A 12,119-nucleotide genomic window follows, 5' to 3' on the forward strand; every position below is an offset into this window, starting at 1 on the left:
ATCCGGCTGATCCGAATACTCTCCTTGGCCATCGGTTTTACTCAACTAATTAAAATTGACTGGTTGTCTCTCTTCAAGTTAACCACGAATTAACCGATCAAAATCAAAGGCTGAAGAATATGGGTGATTCTAAACTCTTGGACACCAAACCTTCAGCTCTTAACCACACCAGTACACACTGGATAAAGTCACAGGATGGTGAGAAAGGTTTGTCCATGCTTAATTCTCTTCTCTGAATTTTGTTTCTGAATTTTTCAACTGGTTTTTCTCACAAATGTTTCTCTCTTCTTTCTCTCTTTCTCTCTGAATTTTTCTCTGGTTTTTCTTGCAGGTTATGAACGTCCAGAGGAGAGAAGATGGTGTTTTATAACATAAGAAGTTGCTTCAGGTGAGGGTTTACTTAAACCAAAGCAAGTTGCTGTCCTTTCCCTCCTTTGAAGAAAGATTATTTTGTTTTTATTAAACAAGCAACCAGCTTGTGACTTTCATGTGACTTTAGTGAAGCAAGCAAGCAGGTAGGTGCAGATCATGTGACTGATTTACTGAGAAAGCAAGAAGAATAGCTGGTGAAGGTATTAAACTGGTTGGAATTTAGTTAAGAAATTTAACGGCAATTTCGGACAGTTTTCGACTAAAATTTCTCATCCTTCGAATCTCGTCTTGCTTTCAACTAAGCTTGCCTAGCTTAAATAAAATTCGACCAACATTATTAACACTCTACCAGAACTATCAATGAGAGGCCTTTCGACCACAAGAAAGTCCCGTCGAGGTATTAATTCACCGGGTCGACTTTATTTTTAAATCTGATCGACCAACTCCAAACTGGTCGAGCGGAGTTTTTCTCGACCAAAAATTAACTGGCTCGTGAGGGTTATTACAAGTTGAGTCACTCATGTTGTGAGTACATATATTGAGTTACATTTATTTTTTCAAACTCAAGCTCAAGTATAATTATTTCTGATTATAATTAAGTCAAATCAAAATAGTTTTATTTATTGCTTAAATGTGCATGTATTTTCATAAAATTTATCAAATTATATGTTGATTTGTTTTAAAAATATTAGAAAATAAAGCGGTGATCTATAGGGTTACATACATAAGTAACTGACAAATTTTTAGAAGCTCATGAACGCATATCAATATTTACAAACATTCAAATATTTCATAAATTCTAAGAAAATTTATGCCTTAGATTTATTGAATGAAAACTGAAAAAATATTTTAAATAATCTTATTGACGTGGACACTATTATTGTGTATCTGCATTAAAATTCATTTTCGGTATGCCACACAGAAATCACAATGAAACAACATTAAGTAATACTTTTGTTAGAGTTTTTATAGGAAAACTGTTCCTTTACTGATTGAAACGAGTATTGATTGGACTCTCTTGAATGATATGCAGTGACGGACAGAGAAGAAAACAATAGAGTGGTCGAGGAAGGTCTTCGAACAGATGGAATAACTGTTGATTTGAATATGCATCACCAAAAGATTTTGCAGGTCTGCGAGAATCTTCTGCAGATTCTTCGCTTTCATCGCAATCATCTTCATCTTCCACCTTGAGTTCTGAAGTAATCAGCAATGGCTTTCAAAGATATGAGGTATTGAAACTGTTTATCTACTTCATGCTCAAATACACGATGGAGATATTATACTTTCGGAATCTAGTGTTGTTACTTCATACTATTTTGGTTGGACAACAAGCTTTGTTGCAATCTTCCTGGCGTGCCTTGACCTCACAGTGCTACCAATCAACATTCTTGTCGGGAGTTACATCAGTAACATGTTCGAAGACAGGTACATCTTCGAACCCTTACCTCAAACTGAAATTCTAGATCATATGCTTCTTGGTGCTTGATATGCATTCATCTCTAACTGCAGGCAAATCCTTTTGACATCTGAGATCATAGTCTTTATCGGGATTCTCTTCAGTTTTAACTTGTTTGTTCCATACACCGTACCACAATACGTAATCTCTTGTCTAGTAATGTTCGTCGCTGCTGAAGTACTCGAAGGTATACAAGTAAACAAACCTCTGTCTATATGTGTTTTCTTTAAGAAGCAACTGTTTCTAATGGCTTTTGTTTTGTCTATATAAAAGTATTGGCTCAATTGAGTTTATTAGATGAGTATAATACAGTATATATACTGTGTACAAGCTGTATACTAGGGATTATACATTGACTAAAGTACCTTATCTACTTATCCTCTACACACCCTTTGGCACTTATTTTTGTTTTTATATTTGTTGTCAAATATATTTTTTGACATTATATTATTTTACTTATTATTTTTCTTTTTTGTTTTGTTTATAATAAGAACATATTTTATATCATCTTTGCATATGTCTAACTAAAATTATTTATTATTTATTATTATTCTTAGAGATTATAAGGTTGTATTAGCATGATATGATTTACATGATAGAAATGGTATACATTTGTTAAATGTTAGCTCAATTTTTTTTATTTATAGTAAGTATATTCGAGTTTTAATTGTTGTGGTTAAGTTTAGTACTCAAGACATCGATTATTTTACATTCTGTATATATTGAATGTACTTGTATTTTAAATAAAATTTCAGTTTCCATGTATAATTAGTGGCTGTTTTACTTATTCTATTACCTCGTATATTGTTTTCATTTGCTATATCGAGTAATATAAGTATTAATTTTAAATTTACTATAAATTTATTATGGGACAGAAAAAACATAATATAATATATGTATTAGTTAAAAAAGTATCGTGTGCTATAGTTTTGGATCAAGATAGATATATTTATTGAATCATTATGTGTTTTGTGTTACATGTTGTTAATACTTTTTTTTCTTCTGGAAGATATTGGTTATAAAGCTTCCAAAAAAAAAACTGAAGAGAACTCAACTAAGTAGTGAAGAACAAATAATAAGCAGAGACTAATCACCATGGCAAAAATAAATTGTGAACCTCGTTTTTTTAGTTTATATCCAAGTTTATTCAATATTTTTGGCTGACGCAAATTCTTTACTACAGAACATTATTATATTGTGTGAGTATATGTTGATGTTATTGTCGATGAGTTAATCATTAGTGGGTATATGTTTATGTTATTGTCGAGTTAGCTTCTGCTAGGACATTTGCTAGCATAGTGTAACCATACTAAACCGAATTTAATTAACAAAATATATATATTTTTATTTTAATTTATTGCTAGTGTAATGTAACCATACTAAACCAGATTTAATTAAAAATATATATTATTTTATTTAAATTTATATGCATATATTTACAAATACAATATTAACTATCATTTGTTCAATATACAGATAATCTGAGTTATAATGTTATTTCAAGTAAATCCGGTTTGAAACCGAATCCAAATCCAATTCCAATACCAACCTGAATACAATCCAATATGACATCAATTAATCAGAAAAGAAACTAAAATGAATTACAAATGGTTTAGGACTTGGTTTCAGTTTATATATTAAATCGATAAAAGTCAACCACAAAAAAAAACATGTAAATTCATCTTCTTCATAAACTTGGGCATATAACTTTCGACAAAGAGGACCATAGATCTAATTGCCGAAAATCCACCTTCAAATCAAAAATCACCATCCGAAAATCTTTAAATCCCCGTAAAAGCCAAATATACAAACCATGATCATCTTTATTGATTTTTTTTTTCAAATGCAAAATTACTGATGTATATTAAGTGTCACTTACTTGACGGACAACAGTAGAAGAAACATAAACCAAACTGAGATCACGATAAGGTATAGGCACTGATGCACATCACAAAGCTGTAAGCATCGCAACTTATGTTGTATGGCTTACCATCAAGAACCTAACCATAAGTTGCATTATTACATACAGAAAACTTATTTGAAGACGTAATTAGCAATTTTTTTAACTTACGAAAGTTGCGATGGTGACGGTTGAATCTGAAAGTTTGAAGTGGTGCCCTGGAGGAGCGTCGACTGTGAAGTGGAAGAAGGATGAATAAGATGGTAAATATATATAATCAGTAACGACACCTTAAGTCGTAAAAATATGCAGAGAAGATGGAGAGGCCAACCTTTTCATCATTCAAGAGTATGTCAAGTTGTCAACTCCATTAGCTCTCCTTTCTTCATATCTCTTGCTTCCATAAATGAAAGAGAGGCGTGATCACTGTCTGCGGAGAACGGCGCGGTGAACGGCGAGACTGAATTGGGTGAGGCACTGGTATTTGAGGAAACAAACAAATCTGCAGAAAAACATAGACAAGTGATGAATACAGTAGACACATACAATCTTCACCAAAACAGGATACATAAACCATATCAATGTCGTCATTAACACTTACATTGGAAGGCATCTCACCAAAGGAGCTCTATCTCTTCCAAGTGAACGAAATGTTGAATTATCTATTCCAGTGAATCTTCATAAATCAAAGCTAGTATTATCTATTCCTGCTCAAACCACAGGGTCCAATCCCCTCAGTTGAGCCAAGCAAGAACCGCCATCTTCATTGCCACTATTGTTGAGCCAAGCAAGAGTCACCGAAACCGTGAGATGCTCCGAAGATCTGTCTGAGTCGGACAATCCGATAGAGTCAGATACGATGGTCTCATTATGGCTCAGGCCCGTTCACCTGTAAATCACCATCATTAAAACGATTCAACAGGTAAAAAGAGAGATCGATTCTCTGCTTCCCAAAATCATTCAAAAGTCAACACCCAACAACATGATAATAAGTTTATAGTTGTTAAGAGTTGTGAAGATGATGTTAAGTGGACGAAAGTTGACCTTTTATAGGTGTTATCCACCACCTCCAGAGAGGTAGGCAGCAATGAATCACATTTGTTGTGGTCGAAGAAGTAAAGATGGTTGTTAATGGCGATTTCATAGGAGAATAACTTCATATGAAATGACGCGAAACGAAACTCAACCATGGGGGATTCCTCATGAAGATTCAGGTACGAAAGGACGCAATGAAATTCCATTGATAACTCGATTTCAGTCATCTAGATTCCAATCTCTCGAGACGCCATTGACGGAAGAACACAAACCCTAGTTGCAGCGTGAAAGTAAGGAAGAGGGCTTCTCAGGTCTTGGGCTTAATTCCTATTATTAACGGAAGCCCACAAATTCCCTTCTTTTTTTTAAATGAAACACGGAGTTGTGATGTAAGGGACATGTGGCGTTCTCTCCTCTCTCTATTTAGTGACATGGCAAACTGAAAACTAACCATAAGTTGCATAAGTTGCATTCTTACATACAGAAAACTTATTTGAAGACGTAATTTTTTTAACGTACGAAAGTTGCGATGGTGACGATTGAATCAAGTGCGTCCTATGTCTTCAGAAAGGTGAAGGATCCTTGCCTTAGTGAGATTTGGCTGATAAAAGTGCATGAACTGATCAAAAGGGTCGATCAGTCCATCAGTACGGTCACTGGTACGTGCAGTATGAGCCAATCGAGCCAAAAGAGAGAAGTCTCGATCATTTTGTGAAACCTCATGATCCAAGTCAAGTCTGGCATGATCTTTCTCAAGTCTGGGATGATCTTTCTCAAGTCTGGCATGATCTTTCTCAACTCTGGCAGAGTGAAAAACATGAACCTCGGTTGAAATGTTCAGAACGTCCTGAACTCCATGCTGAGCTGGTTCCATGAAATGATCCGTGGACTGCGGCACATCATTCCCTTCCTCTTCAAAAATATTTGTCCTCAAATCTGAAAGGAAAAGGATTATAAGCAAAAGAACCATAATCAGAACGTTGCTCACCTTGAGTTCGGTCCGGTTTGTGAATGGAAGAAGATCCTTCTTTATGACCACAATTTTGCTCTCCACCTGACCCTTTCTTCGGTTCATGTGCATAGTCATCGAAAATTGGTAAAAGGTCTTCCTTTTCTGGCTCGGTTTCAACTTTCTCCAAAGTCACCAACGATTTCTGTTTTTGGCACTTGTTGGCATAATGACCTACCCTATGGCATTTGAAGCACCTGGTAGAAAGAGCCTTGCTTGTGGTTTTCACAGCCATGCTTTTATCAGAAGACAACACATTAGTTTTCAAATCAGAATTTGAAAGAGAAGAAGAATTACTTTGTTGTTTTGGTGCAGAAAAAGTGTTTGTATTTCCCTTCTTTTTGAGTTGTCGGACAACATGAATCACCTTATGCAACATCTTTTCCAAGCTGGCATAAGTCTGAAGCTCGTTCTGATCAGGCACATCACGGTTGCTTCTCTTGGCTTTGGTGAAGGGATGATCACCACTTCTGACCCTCTTCTCATCATCATCGAACATGTTTTGCCTCTTTCTTTGGTTTCTTTGTTTCTGCACAGAATCAAACCCATTAGAAGAAAAATGTTTCTTATCTCCAAAAATCAATTGCTTTTTTTCAAGCACAGTTTTAAAAGGATAATAATCATCTTGTTGTAGTTTTGAAGCCTGATTTGATTTCTTGTGAAGTCCAAACATCCTGAAAACACTTAACAAAAGAGTTAGCAAATAAAAATCCTCACACTCTCAAAATGTTTAGCACACGATTTTTAGGTGATCACTCAGATTCTTTCCACTGGTTCAAAGGATGATAGGCAGTCAAAATTCAGCAATCAAAACCCAAAACAAACTTTCGTGGGAAAAGAAAAGAGAAAGAAAGATGAAGAGACTTTTGATATGGATCCGCTTTAACTGTCCTAAGGCTGGGTTTCTCTTCAGCCAGCAGGGTTTCTCTTCCACCACTCCCCCTGGATTTCTCTTCAGAAGTGATTCAAGCCAAAACTTTTTTTATTTTATCGATTTTTTTTTTTAATAATAGGCGATCACAAGGGAGTAAAGGAACAGCCCAAATCCAAGAAATAAGAAAAGAAAAACGTGGAGAGATGAGAAGATGAAAGATGAAAGAAAACAAACCAGCCAAAGTGGCTCTGATACCAACTGAAGAACCCTAAGATAGGAGGATCACTTTAGCTGGGTGTTGGATATGATCCGAGAAGGCAAACGACACTTCTGGAACTGAGATGGATTGAAAGGATCGTCAAGAGATGTGGAATGACTCTTGATATACCCACGATCTAAGGCTAACCACCAAAGAAAGAATGAATGTGTTGGCTAACCACCAAACAACACACAAAGATGAATTGGCTGACCACCAAATCAACAAGCCGGTTCACACCAATGAACTAGCTAAAGAACTCTCTCTCTCTCTCACTCAGAGAAGAAACAAAATAAACAACCAAAACTGAACTGATTTTATTGATGAAATGGACTATATATTTATAGTGTTTTGTAGATCTAGGAATTAAATGAAAAAGTAGATCTAGATCTAGATCTAGTCTTTAATACGAAAATAAAGAGATGTGACTGTTCGGCTTCTGTCCAGATTCTTTGTATCCTGAAGCATGAACCGCGGTAAGGAGAACGACGGATGTGGGACTGTCCGTATGAACCACCATGTCCGGATCATGAACCAGACTGGACCAAGTGCGTCCTATGTCTTCAGAAAGGTGAAGGATCCTTGCCTTAGTGAGATTTGGCTGATAAAAGTGCATGAACTGATCAAAAGGGTCGATCAGTCCATCAGTACGGTCGCCGGTACGTGCAGTATGAGCCAATTGAGCCAAAAGAGAGAAGTCTCGATCATTTTGTGAAACCTCATGATCCAAGTCAAGTCTGGCATGATCTTTCTCAAGTCTGGGATGATCTTTCTCAAGTCTGGCATGATCTTTCTAAGTCTGGCATGATCTTTCTCAAGTCTGGGATGATCTTTCTCAAGTCTGGCAATGGCATGATCTTTCTCAAGTCTGGCAGAGTGAAAAACATGAACCTCGGTTGAAATGTTCAGAACGTCCTGAACTCCATGCTGAGCTGGTTCCATGAAATGATCTGTGGACTGCGGCACATCACTAAGGATGCTGCTTGTAACTCACACTCGTTCTTGCCGGTTTAGGCCCTAATTTTTAATGAAGTAGTTTGTTGTTAAAAAAAAACATATAAAATATTAGATTCATAAGTATAGTTGTATAAAACACGTTATCAACAAGTACTTTCCTCATAATTTTACGTGAAGGAGAATATTGTGGAACCAAACATGAAACATGATGAGTTGTTTATACCATGGACCATATTCTGAGTTTGTCTTACACTCAAGAACACATTCAACATTTGAGGCACTTTCCTTTGGTACTTGATATCTGCTCGGACAAAAATACCCTTCATGAGAGCTTTGGTGGTTTTGTTATTAGTTTAACCCTATTTCTTTACTTGTTTTTATCTCAAATATTAACTTTTTATTCTCTATATTTCGACATCTATTTATATATACTTTAGAAACTTAACATAGAAAATATTTTTGTAATTAAAATATTGTGGATAGTATTAGATGGATAAGACATCCACAAAAAATATGTATATAAAAATAAATGAACTGTGGACAAAGAAAATGTTGACAGAAAAAGATGTGGATCTATAAAATATGAACACTCGTCTAAAACTTGTTTGAACACTCGTCTAACACTCGTCTCACTTTTTTAGCTAAACTTATATTTTTCTTTTGTTTTGTTTCTTACCGACGATTCAAGTTGTCTTCCTTTTGCACACTTGTATGGATTTTCTTAGCTATCAAAATAATTATCTAGTGCAAGAATCATACACCTTGACTACACTACACTACGATTCCCAGCAGCAAATTACTTTCTTAAAATTATCAAACTGATGGCACAATTTGTTCTACCTAGAGGTTCGGTTTCATCATCTTTGTGGACATGATACTTAGCCAGATTCACAGTTTTAATTACAATAAGGTTTCTTACCAGTACCAAATCTCCAAGACCTTGCTTTACGGCTATTCAAACAAAAAAACAAACCGAACATTCCATTTGCAAACACCCAAGCTGGTTGGAACTCAGCTGATCTTGGGTTTGTTCTTCCAGGAACACCAAAATCATCCACAATACCGTGAAAAAGTAGAGTTTCAACATAATGGCAGTATAAAAGAATCTCTTCTAGTTACTCTAATGGTTCTTGCATGAACAGCATTAGACCTTGACTTTACTACGATCCTCTCAAGTATTAGGCATCCTTTAGTTAAACTCAACATGAATCACCCTAAAGCTCTGACTTAGCATTAACAAAGCATCACACCCGTCAAATGCAACGCCTGAAAAGTCCTAACATAAGTCAGCGGCGTCAGGTCAATCACCTCTACAAAGGTTCGGATGCGGCGAATGACGGATCAAGATCACACGTCTCCCGAGGATCTAAGCGCTCGATTCGAAGCTCTTGACCCAAGCTTCAATCTGTGGTCGCCAATCAATCACTTGGATGAAATACACTTGATCCAAGCTCTTCACCGTGTTCGTGGCTGACGGAGACGAGGCGGGACGGCGACATGAAAAACCGGTGCATTCACGGAGGAGGAACTCGGGGTCTTGAGATTTGACAAGTAACCCATCTTCTGAAGCTTCTACGAGAGCTTCCCTGGGCTTCTTCAATTTCGTCATGGATCGAGAAAAAGCGAGGAAGAATAAGAAAGGATCTAGTTCGTTCTTGTTGTCTTCAACAGGACCGGAAGAAAAAAAAGTAAATCAACAAAATTAGGGTTCATGAATTTGGTATTTGGGAAAGTGGTTCCGATTTGATATATGAGAGAGAACAAAGAATCTAAGGGCAAGATTATCGGTGTCCTTAGAGGGATATCTTAGCAATTAAACACTCATAATTAAATGAAAAATAACCAATAAAAACAAGGACGCCTCTTAATTAAGAAGTTTTCGGTGTGGTCCTTACGAGCCACGTGTAGGTCTGAGATTCACTTCGAAAACAAATTGGTTCTCTCTCGAAGGCGATTCAAGCGGCGACGATTCGAGCGGCTCTATCGACGGCGGTTCTCTCTCGACGCCACATCTCTCTCGACGGCGCTTCTCTCTCAACGGTTCTCTTCTCGTTGATTTTGATCGAAGTCCAGAGGATCTGTTGTTTCATCCACAGCTTTTTCTGCGATTCAAAGGTGAATAATCTACCTGTTTTGCTGAAGTTAATAACTTCATCGGGAGTATCTTCGATCCTGACAGCAAAGGCCGCATGGAAAAGCTCAAGGAAATGGATCCTATAAATTTCGAAACTGTGAGTTACAACATGCTTGTTTGCCTTTTGGTTATATGATGTGTGGGACTGTGATACATCCATAATTTAGGTGATTTTAATCTTTATAGTAAGCCTGTCACATAGCTGAATCTAATAGTAACGGCTGCATTCTGTAGATTTTGTTTCATAAACAAAGTTTGCTTGGTAGTACCCTGATTCTGTGGAGAAGTTGGCCAAATAAACAACCTTGGTTCAGTATTTTCTTGTTTAAGTTTCCTGGTGCATATACGTAGCTGCCAGTTGATTGTTCTTGGCAGGTACTGATATTGATGAGAAACCTCACAGTGAATATGTCAAATCCTGATTTCGAACCTTCTGTAAGTGTTAAATTTATCATAACTTCCATGCTTGTTAGAAATAAGTCTCCTTCGCTCTTGTTGTGTGTTACTTCCTTAAGCATTCTGGTGATTAGAATGAGGATTGTTGTGCTTTCTAAGACTTATATTACACACCCTGAAACAGATGTAATCTAACCTTGATATAGTCTGATGTTGCAGAGGAAGGTTCAGAACACTTAAGCTCTTAGCTCTTGTATGGGATCTTTGGCCAAGAACCAAACAAGTGATATATCTTTCTTGATGGGCTTCTTGCTCACAACAACTGTGTATATCAACTGATATATATATATTTATTTGTTCATGCGTTTTGTAATTTGTAGTTTTCTTTATTGGTTATTTCTTGTCATATATTGAAACCAAAGGCAATGTATCAGCTAGCAAATGCCACTAAATTCATAAAGAGACACATGAGTCTGTTTGTATCTTATTAAAAGTCCTACCAATAATCAACTCTTTTGTGATTGTCCTTAACTTTGTCTCTTACCAACCAAAAATTATTTAAATAAGCTAGGGACTCAAAACTAAGGACAATCAATAATGTTGCTCTAATAGTTTACGTATCTTCGTCTAGTTTGAAAATAGGAAAGTGTATAGTTAATTTAGTATAAGGGTATAAGACACAAACCGTATGCAATATGTGTGCACGTGTAAAATTATGTAAATAGAAACTTAAAATGGGTGTATATGTAAAAAATTCAAACATGATAGTAGTTTTTCTAATTTCGTTTTACCAAGTCTTGCATAAAAAATCTTGAAAGTGACATCTAGTGACACTTTAAACTTTGAAGAATTTTCACTAGCACTTTAAATCTTTAAAGTGGCATTTATATCACAAAAAACCTTCAATTTGATTTACGTGTTCATCAAGCCAAAAACTGACCTGTACAACAGGTAATTATGATGATGTGTCGGTTTTAAAAAAAACATTATTAATAAATAAAATAAATATTTTTTAAAAAAAATTAGAAAATTAAATAAGAAATCAGATAAGTAAATACAAATTCAGAAAATTAATTAAAACTACAGAAAATTGAATAAAATTCAAAAAAAATCAAAATAAGTTATATTAAATTAAAATACATAATATTAAATAAATAAATAAGATTAAATTGAAATACAGAAAGTTAAATGAAAGAAAAAACTAAAAACTAAAAAAAGAATTCAAAAATAGTTTTTTCTTATTACAAGTTTTTTTTATAAAAACAAACCTATCATTGCTGACAATAAAAATTTCAAACATATCACTGATGACGATGGTGGTTTCTCATATAACCATTAACAATGACGTTTTGTCATATCTCTAACGATAATTTCCGATATCATTGTTAAAATTATGATGTTTTCGGCAACCATCATTCAAAACGATAGCTATGTCAAAACTTCACTGTAAATGATTATGTGAGAAACCACCATCGTTATTAGTGATATGCTTGAAACTGTTATTTTCAACGATGACATGTTTGATTTTTATTAAAAATCTTATGATTACAAAAACTATTATGAATTTTTTTTGTGATTATTCTTTAATTTTCTGAATTTTATTCAATTTCTGTATTTTTATTTAATCTTATTTATTTATTATGTTTTTATTTAATTTATGTAGTTTAATTTAATCTTATTTGTTTTTGAATTTTTATTTAGTTTTATGAATTTTTTATCAAAAATTT

At 35.0% G+C, this 12,119-nt stretch overlaps 2 long non-coding RNA genes across 2 annotated transcripts; one reads left to right on the forward strand and one right to left on the reverse strand.

Moving 5' to 3' along the window:
* Positions 1-2,239: 2,239 nt before the first annotated feature.
* LOC117132906 lies at positions 2,240-7,028 on the reverse strand. The gene is made up of 2 exons (XR_004456642.1): positions 4,063-7,028; positions 2,240-3,964 (listed from the first exon to the last, which is right to left on the reverse strand). It is a non-coding gene; the product is annotated as an uncharacterized LOC117132906 (long non-coding RNA).
* Positions 7,029-9,170: 2,142 nt separating this feature from the next.
* Positions 9,171-11,449, forward strand: LOC117132905. Its single transcript, XR_004456641.1, has 2 exons — positions 9,171-10,093; positions 10,599-11,449. It is a non-coding gene; the product is annotated as an uncharacterized LOC117132905 (long non-coding RNA).
* The last annotated feature ends 670 nt before the right edge of the window (positions 11,450-12,119 follow it).

Source organism: Brassica rapa, chromosome A03 (genome assembly GCF_000309985.2).
Source record: "Brassica rapa cultivar Chiifu-401-42 chromosome A03, CAAS_Brap_v3.01, whole genome shotgun sequence".
Lineage (NCBI taxonomy): Eukaryota > Viridiplantae > Streptophyta > Magnoliopsida > Brassicales > Brassicaceae > Brassica > Brassica rapa.